The sequence below is a fragment of the Zingiber officinale genome, chromosome 9A (assembly GCF_018446385.1).
Source record: "Zingiber officinale cultivar Zhangliang chromosome 9A, Zo_v1.1, whole genome shotgun sequence".
In the NCBI taxonomy this organism is placed as follows: Eukaryota; Viridiplantae; Streptophyta; class Magnoliopsida; order Zingiberales; family Zingiberaceae; genus Zingiber; species Zingiber officinale.
Window position 1 is genome coordinate 41,805,376 of NC_056002.1, and position 9,037 is coordinate 41,814,412.

Genomic DNA, 9,037 nt, shown 5'->3' on the forward strand with positions numbered 1-9,037 from the left:
AGAAGTTTATGATTAAAAGCACACTAAGTGTTTGAATAAATGCCAAGGCATTTTGTTATAAGAGAATTAAAGAATAACAAGTATAAGGAAGTTATAGTTAAAAAGAAAATAAGTATTTTACTTTTTAATGGCATGTACCGGACACAAGGTCCATTGGGTGGGCTCCTAGATCACCCCTAGGCACAAGATCACCTAGAAGTACCTTAGTAGTTTCGGGATTAGCTACCTCGACTCATATTAAGGATGCGCGCAAATTGGTACAATGCCGGGCCCAAGAGAAGTTGATTATTATTTTAAAGTAATAAAGTATAAGTTTTGAAACAAATAAAATAAGCTTCATTTATGCTTAGAGTCAGAAAGTTTAATTCATTTGAATTCTAGCATGCAGTATTAGTTTTGTTTGTTTCCTGATTTGATATTTAGCATGATTAGCTTTATCTTTCAACATGCAGTTTTGTCCTTGTATAGCATGATTAGCTATTAGAATTACATGAGTAGATTTCTTTAGCTTTTCTTTGCTTTTAGTTTGACATGAGCAGTTATGTTTATGCTTTATTTTCTTATAGAGCATATAGTTTCTAGTTCTTTCTGTATACATGCATATTCGTGTTTTTGTGAGTTATATAGCACTTACTAAGTAAATTTTGCTTATAGACTGCATTTCCTCTTACTGCAGACACAGGAAAGGAAAAAAGTTTTAGCAAAGGAAGGCGACAAGGAGGTGTTCGAGGATGTGTGATGCCAGGACTATGGAAGCCCTGGGGCTTAGTTAAGAATTTGTTTAGATTAATCCTTTATTTAGGATGATAAGAAAATTTGGAAGTAAGAAGTTGTAATTCATTATTAAGTTTTCGCATTTTAGTATTTGGGATGGTATATGTTATTTTGATGCTGTTATGACATAGTAGATGAATTGTAATCTTGTGTGATGATTTCTGGTATAGTTTTCTTTTGGTTTTGACACTTATATAACTGCGTGAGAGTTTGTTATCTGTTCCAGCCGTCTATGGCTGTGTATATAGTGTTTGTATATCAGTTTAAGGTCACCGGTACAGGGGAGACTCTGTCAAAATTTTTCGGTAGGGTTTTCATGTGGTTTTTAATCATACCAGTTAAGTAGAATTAGTAGTTAAGTAACGGTCACTCTTAGAAAATAGTAGTAGTAAGAAGGGTGGTCGTTACAGTTGGTATCAGAGCAGGTCCCATTCTCCAGCATCACACATCAACACCATCCTTGCCGTCTTCAAGTAAGAAAGTATTTAATTTTCTTTTATGCTTTCTTTATTATTTGCAGTATAGAGTATCTCCTCATATGTGCTTAGGAAAGAAGAAAATTCATGTTTTAATTTTCTATGTTTTGATACATATGCTTAGAAAGAATAGAGACAATTTTAGTTTTGTTTCTCTTATATTCATATATACATAAGTATGTTTAGAAAGGATAGAGAAGATATCAGGTATTATTCTTGGCATAACTAGATGTTCAGATAGAGGACAAGACAGTGGGGAGTCGGAAGCCCCAGTTAAGTAATTAGAACTAGAAGGACAATGATAACAAGAAACACCCAAGCAGGAAGACATTCTGGTAGTCTGCGAATACCCAAAGGTATTTCTAGAAGAGCTACCTAGACTACCTTCCAACAGAGAAGTAGAGTTTGAAATTGAGTTATTTCCTGATACCAGTTCGATTTCAAAAGCTCCATACCGAATGTCTACAACAGAGTTAAAAGAGTTACAAGAAAAATTTTAGGAGCTACTTGACAAGGGTTCTATCCGCCTTAGTCATTCACCCCAGGGAGCTCCAGAGTTGTTCAGTAGGAAGAAAGACAGATCTATGCGGATGTGCATAGATTTTAGAGCACTGAGCAAAGTAGCAGTTAAGGACTAGTACTCTCTTCCCAGAATAGATAATCTATTTGATTAGCTAAAGAGGGTAATAGTGTTCTCTAAAATAGATCTGCATTCTAGGAACCATCAGTTGAAAGTGAAAGGAGAATGAAGAGTCCAGAACAGTTTCTAGTATCCGATATGGACACTATGAAGTTGTAGTCATGCCATTTGGTGTGACCAGTGCACCTATGGTCTCCAGAGACTTTATAATAGGCCTTCTAAGGACCACTAATGGATATGATTCGATATGAATGATAGAGGACGGAGAAGTTAAGAGACTAAGGAACAAAGAGTACCGTTAGTGAAAGTTATTTAAAACCAGAAGCATGAGAAAATTATTTAGAAGCGTAAGGACAGTATGAGACAGAGAGATCTAGAATTATTCTAAGTTCGAGGATGAACTTTTTATAAGGTGTGGGGAATTGTAACGACCCAAATTTCCTCATTTTGAGCTCCAAAAATAATTCAAAAATATTTTGAAATGCTATAGAAAAATTCTAGAGATTTTTAGGAATTTTTAGAGTATTTTTACACAATTTTTGGAGTTCGTTTGGTATTTTTACCAAGAGGAAGAAGTAAAAAAAATAAATAATAATAATAATAATATATGTTGAAGCCGGGTTTTGAACCCAAGATCACGGACTCGAACCCGAGTCTTAACGAACTCAGCCCAACATCTGGTCTACGGATGTTTTGTTAATCATATATGGAGCGATATATATTTAAGTAGTAGTTAGGAATAGTAAAATAAATTGGAAATAAAAGTGCGCGGCTGAGGAATCGAAGCCGAGATCTCTAACTTGGTTAAAACCTGGCTAACCAAGTGTGCCGCGGGCAGTTTTGTTTAAGAATAAATAGTAAAATTATTTAAGGTATAGTTGATAATTTGAAACCCTAGTTTAAAAGAGGGCTTAGGTTTCTTTTCTTCCCGAACCCAGAAATCCTTCTCCTTTCCCGACGGTGTTTTTTCTCTCGCGGCGGAAATGAAGAAGAAGGCGGTAGGGCTCGATCTCCGGCGCCGGCGAAGGGTTTTTCCGGTCGGTCTCCACCCGTGCGTGACCACCTCGACGAGGGGAGCTCGGAAACACCAAGAAGCCGCCGAGATCTTCACCGTCTCCGAACCCTAGAACCCCTTTTCCTCCTCGGTTTGAATCCAAGAACACGTTGTAAGTTGCTTCTCACCTGCAGTAGGAGTAGTTCCCTTCGATTGGTTTTCGATTGGTTTGGTTTCTTGCCACGATTGTGGATTTCCTGTGTAGCCTTGCTGTGTTAGTTCAATGTGTTTGTTTTGATAGGATGTGGACTTTCGATTTCATGTTTGGGTTTTCTTTTCCCCTTGACAGTTTGGATGCTGGCATTTGTTGTTAAGTATTTGATGTAGAGTTTTCCGAAGGTTTCAAACAGGAAATTGTGGTACATAATCAGAGGGAATTCGTTTTGAATTTCTTGTTGCTTTTGAGATGCTGGTTGGATTAGAGTAAGTCCAAATCGATGTTGCTCTGTTACCGAGAAAAATGTGGAATTGGTTTGGAACTTAAACAGGGCTGATATGTCCCTATAACTAGTTAAGTTGTTTTTTTTAGGAATTGATTCAACAGATTGTAAAATATTTGCTATGGTGATTACAAGTAATTGTTATGTTCGGGATTATCGAATTGGTGTTATTTAGTTATGTGGTAGTAGATGTTTTCATTATTTCCTTGGAGGAGTAGATCTAGTTATGCATGCTTTAGTATACCGTGTGTTATGAACAATTAGTCTCAGTCTTTAGGTTCTTAAAGTATGAAACAGTTTTAGTTTTTGGGTTGCTTGTGACCTTAACTAGCTTTTGTTTTTGTGTTGAATTACAAAGTGTGAACAGCCCTTTGGAGCTACTATACACTTTAGCTCACTGTTTAATTGTCGAGGCAATCTTAGAGCTTGTAGAGCAGAATTTTGTTAGCTTAGCGTGCAGAATTTTAAGTGCAGATTTCTTTCATTAAGTGCAGATTTCATTAAGTGCAGATTTTATTAAATACACAAGTGCAGATTTTATTAAGTTTACAAGAGCAGATTTTTATTAAGCTTAAATGCAGAGTTGTTGTTAGCTTGAATATGCAGAATTTTTAGTATGCAGATTTTGTTAAGCTAGTATGCAGATTTCTGTTAAGCTATTATGCAGATTTTTATTAAACTAGTATGCAGATTTCTGTTAAGCATTAGTGCAGATTTTTTATAAGTATTGTATGTGTAGATTTAGTTTAGTTCTTTAGCAAATGCAGATTTTCAATAAGAGTATATTTTCTAGTTATGTTTGCTATGAGTTAAGCATGACCAGTTTTCTTTGCTATTAGATATGCACGAGTATATGGTTTAGTTTCTTTAGAGTGCAGATTTGAAGTTTACTACTTCCTTAACGAGCAAGAATAGCTCTTTAATTTAAAGCATGTGTTTAATTAAATCTTTTTAGAAGATTATAAGTAGTTATAAGTAAAGAAAGGACCAAGGTCTTGATAGGATCTCTAAATTTTAGAATTTGGGATCAACAGCACGCCAAGTGCTCGAAGAAATGCCGAGGCATTATATAATAAAAGAATTAGAAGATAAGAAACATTTTGGTTCTTTCCTTGCTTGTGGAAATTTCCGGTGTAGATTAAGAGGTTTCAAGTATATTCTTTTGTAGATTTGTGAGGTTCTATTGGGTTAAAGATGTTCTTTACATGATATGATAAGAATTGAGGAAGTCTTTAGACACGCTGTTTGATTGTGTTTGTACAGAATTGAGGAAGTCTTGTAGTTTAGAATGAGTTAGATTAATTTGGAGCATGTTAGTTTCAGATTTCATGAAAACATTTCAGTTGTAGATTTTCAGTTTTAGTTTATATATGTATCTATGCAACGAACTGCCCTTTTATTTCAAGTGTATATAAAGTTAGATTTATCTTTAAGGTTTTAGTTTCCTTTATTCTGCTAATAGGCAATGAACACATAATGACTTGGATTAAGTATTGGTTTATTAGGCTAATTGGAGGTTGATCCGGCAGTGATTTTGGTTTATTTTATGATGAAGTAGGTAGTGTAATCTCTTTGGTGCAAAAGTGTGGATGAAGGAGTGAAGATGAGCATATGTAATAAGTTGTTTTGGTGAGTATCATGTATTAAGACTAAAAGATGATTTGAAGTGATGAAATGAATTTAACAGGTGAGAAGTATGTGAGTGTTTTTAGATATGCAAGTAGTAACTTCAGAGTAGAAGTTTAGTTTAGAAGATGAGAAAAGAGAGTTAAATATTAGATCAATTCTGAGCATGATTTCTACTCTTTCTAGATGACCCTAAATGTTGGTACAATATTTGTTTAATGACAAACCTTTCTTCTAGATAGGGTATTGGTGTTCAGATAACTCTTTATCATGACTAAAGGAGCAAGATTATAGAATGAGTAGAGTTGAAGTTTACCTCATGTTAGCTAAATTTGTGTAGTTGTGATCCATCGATTTTATGATATTTGAATGTTACTGCACTATTGAGGTTTAATGTAGTTGCTTCACCTAACTGCTTAGGAGGTTTGGAATTATGGAACAACTAAAGCTGTAGTCTTTATTTTTAAAAATACAGATAGTTTATAGAAAGCATTGTAGAACAAGGTGTAACGACCACCCTTCTTACTACTACTACTACTCTCTAAGAGTGACCGTTACTTAACTACTAACTCTACTTAACCGGTATAATTAAAAACCACGAGGAATCTTTACCGAAAATTTTTGGCAAAGTCTCCCCTGTACTGATGACTAAATCATCAATACAAACAAACTATACTCAGCCACAGGCGGCTGGAACATATATTTTCACAACCACGCAGTATAATATCACAAATAAAAGAAGGAAACTACCCTAATAATAGCAATCAACAATATCACTCCATCAATAGAACCCAACCACAAATGCGGAATAAACTTAATTACAATCTTGACTCATAATACCATTTAAAGAAAACTAAAGAACTCTAAACAGAAAAGTCTTAACAATTCCTTAGCAAACTCTTGATCTCCCCATAGTCCAGCCATCACACACCTTCATCACCACCACCTTGTCGCCTTCCTTGCTAAATCTTTTCCTTTCCTTTATCTGCAATAGGAGGAAGTGCAGTCTATAAGCATAAAGCTTAGTGAGCGCTATCTACTCACAAAAACTCGATATGCATGTATATAAATAAAAACATGCTAAAACTGAATGCTAACATATAAAATTACTCATGCTCATAAATAGCAAAGGAAATCATGCTAACTGAAATGCTAATCATTGTATAGCTAAATATGCTCATAAACCAATAAAAGAAGCATACTAAATGTAAAGCTACTAAACATGTAAAACTACTAAACATGTAAAACTAAACATGCTGAATAATCTAGTAGCAAGGAAACAATTGAAACTACTACTGCATGCTTCAAATAACAAGAAACTAATTTTCTAATTCTAGACAGATTTGAAGCTCGTTTCATTTGTTTCAAAAACTTATACTTTAATACTTCAAAATAATAATAAACTTCTTTTGGGCCCGGCATTGTACCAAATTTGCACGCATCCTTAATAAGAGTCGAGGTAGCTAATCCAGAAACTACTAAGGTTCTTCTAGGCGATCTTGTGCCTAGGGGCGATCTGGGAGCCCACCCATTGGACCTTGTGTCCGGTACATGCCATTAAAAAGTAAAATACTTTCTTTTTAACTATAACTTCTTTATACTTGCCCTTACTTGGAATTTAAGCAAACACCTTGTGTGCGCTTTTGATATTCAATCTTCTGGAATTGAAATCAAGTCTAGACCTTAGTCTTTCTTGCTTATAGTTCTTAAAGAAAGAAACTCATGCTTATGTAATAGCAAAGAAACTAATAATTGCATGCTCAAGATATTCTAATAGCAAAAGAGACTAGAAAGTATCACCGTGCACATCTAATGGCAAAGGGAACTGATCATGCTTAATTATTAGCAAATGGAAAATTTCTCATGCTTTACTAACAGCAAACGAAACTAAACAACAAGGAAATAATCTAAACAGCATAGGAAAAACCTAAAATTGAGGTTCATGGCAGCATAACAAGGAAATCTAAATCAAGAAATCTAAATCTGAAATGCTAACTATAAGGGCTGTTCAAACTTAAATCTAACAGCAATAAAGAAAACTAACTACATGCTCAAATTTAATCAAACTATATTATGTTCATTGCTTATTAAAATAGCAAATGAAACTAAAGATAAATCTACTCATGCTTCAATCAAAACCTGTTCAAAAACCAATAGCAGTAACGTTAGCAAGGAAGAAGGAAATCCAATTGAAACTATTCTTAAGCCTGATCAATTGTATAACAACAGTAACCCTCAAAAATGGCACACAAGCTCAAAATCCAACCACCTCATGCTCACTGTTAGCAACAACCCGAACTGAAACCAAGCATTGACAATGAACCAAACTACATGCTAAAAAAAAATTATCTAATCCATTCTATGTTCATTGCTTAGCACAAAATCCGAACTTGCAGGGCACTGTATAAACCGAGCATGCCAAACAAGGTGACAAACAGGAATTTTAGTCAAGAAAAACTGAATTACTCCTTTCTTCCCTTGTTATTCATGGTAGCTAATTCAAAACACAGAATCCTTGCTCTGTTTGAAACTAAAGAGATCTAAACCACATACTTAACCCATTCTATATTTTTCCTTCCCTTCTTTGAAGTACACGGCAGTAAGTAAAATCCCAAAACATGCTTCACAGTAAAACTCGAACAAACAAGGAAACACCAAACGAATCGGAACTACTCCTACTGCAGGTGAGAAGCAACTCACCGTGATTTGCTTGGACTTACAACCAATCGGGATGAACTCTAGGGCTTCGGAAAGATGAAGTTCTCGGCTTCCTCTTGTGCTCACGCGTGCTCCTCTCTGTCGGGATGACCACCACGGATGAGGTTGGCCGGAAGACAGCTTCGCCGGTGTCGACGTCACGCAGCCGAGAAGAGAAGGGATTTTTGAGAGAAGTTTTTGATTTTCCGAAAAGAAACCTAAATTCCTTTTCTTATACTAGGGTTAAACTGAACTATACCTTAAATATAATCCGTTCTTTCCTTAATTAACAAAAACTCGCCGGCACAGCTGGTCAATCGACTTTTAACCGAAGCAAGGGGTCTCGGCTTCAATCCCTCAGCCGCACACTTTTTCCCAATTTATTCCCTAGTCATTAACTATGCTATAAACTTAATTCTCACCATATAAGGTTAACAAAACTGTGTAGCTCAGCTGGTTGGGCCGATTTTGCTTGGGTTAGTCCAACCCGAGGTCGTGGGTTCGAATCTCACCTTCAACGTTTTTTTTTTAACTTCTTTCTTTTTGTAACCCTACTAAACGACTTCCAAAAATTACGTAAAAATACTCTAAAAATCTCTAGAATATTTTAAAAGCATTTCCAAATATTTTTAAGGATATTTAGAACTCAAAATAGGGAAAATTGGGTCGTTACACAAGGCTTTAGATTTCTTTTAAATATGCATGATTGTGTGTTACCTAGTTGATTTCACTTATAGATGCATATGGAAAAAATACCCTAACAGTATTTTGGGTTTAAGAAAAGTATAAGAAAGATAAAGAAAAGAAAGGAAAAGGCCAAGGTCTTAAATTGATCCTAAATTCCAGAAGTTTAGGATTAAAAGCACACTAAGTGTTTGAATTAATGCCAAGGCATTTTGTTATAAGAGAATTAAAGAATAACAAGTATAAGGAAGTTATAGTTAAAAAGAAAATAAGTATTTTACTTTTTAATGGCATGTACTGGACACAAGGTCCATTGGGTGGGCTCCTAGATCGCCCCTAGGCACAAGATCGCTTAGAAGTACCTTAGTAGTTTCGGGATTAGCTACCTCGACTCATATTAAGGATGCGCGCAAATTGATACAATGCCGGGCCCAAGAGAAGTTGATTATTATTTTAAAGTAATAAAGTATAAGTTTTGAAACAAATGAAACAAGCTTCATTTATGCTTAGAGTCAGGAAGTTTAATTCATTTGAATTCTAACATGCGGTATTAGTTTTGTTTGTGTCACGCCCCAGGTAGTCCCTGTCCGAAGAAATTTCGGCAGCATCTCCCCTGTACGGCGGACAATATGAAGCTCAGTATACA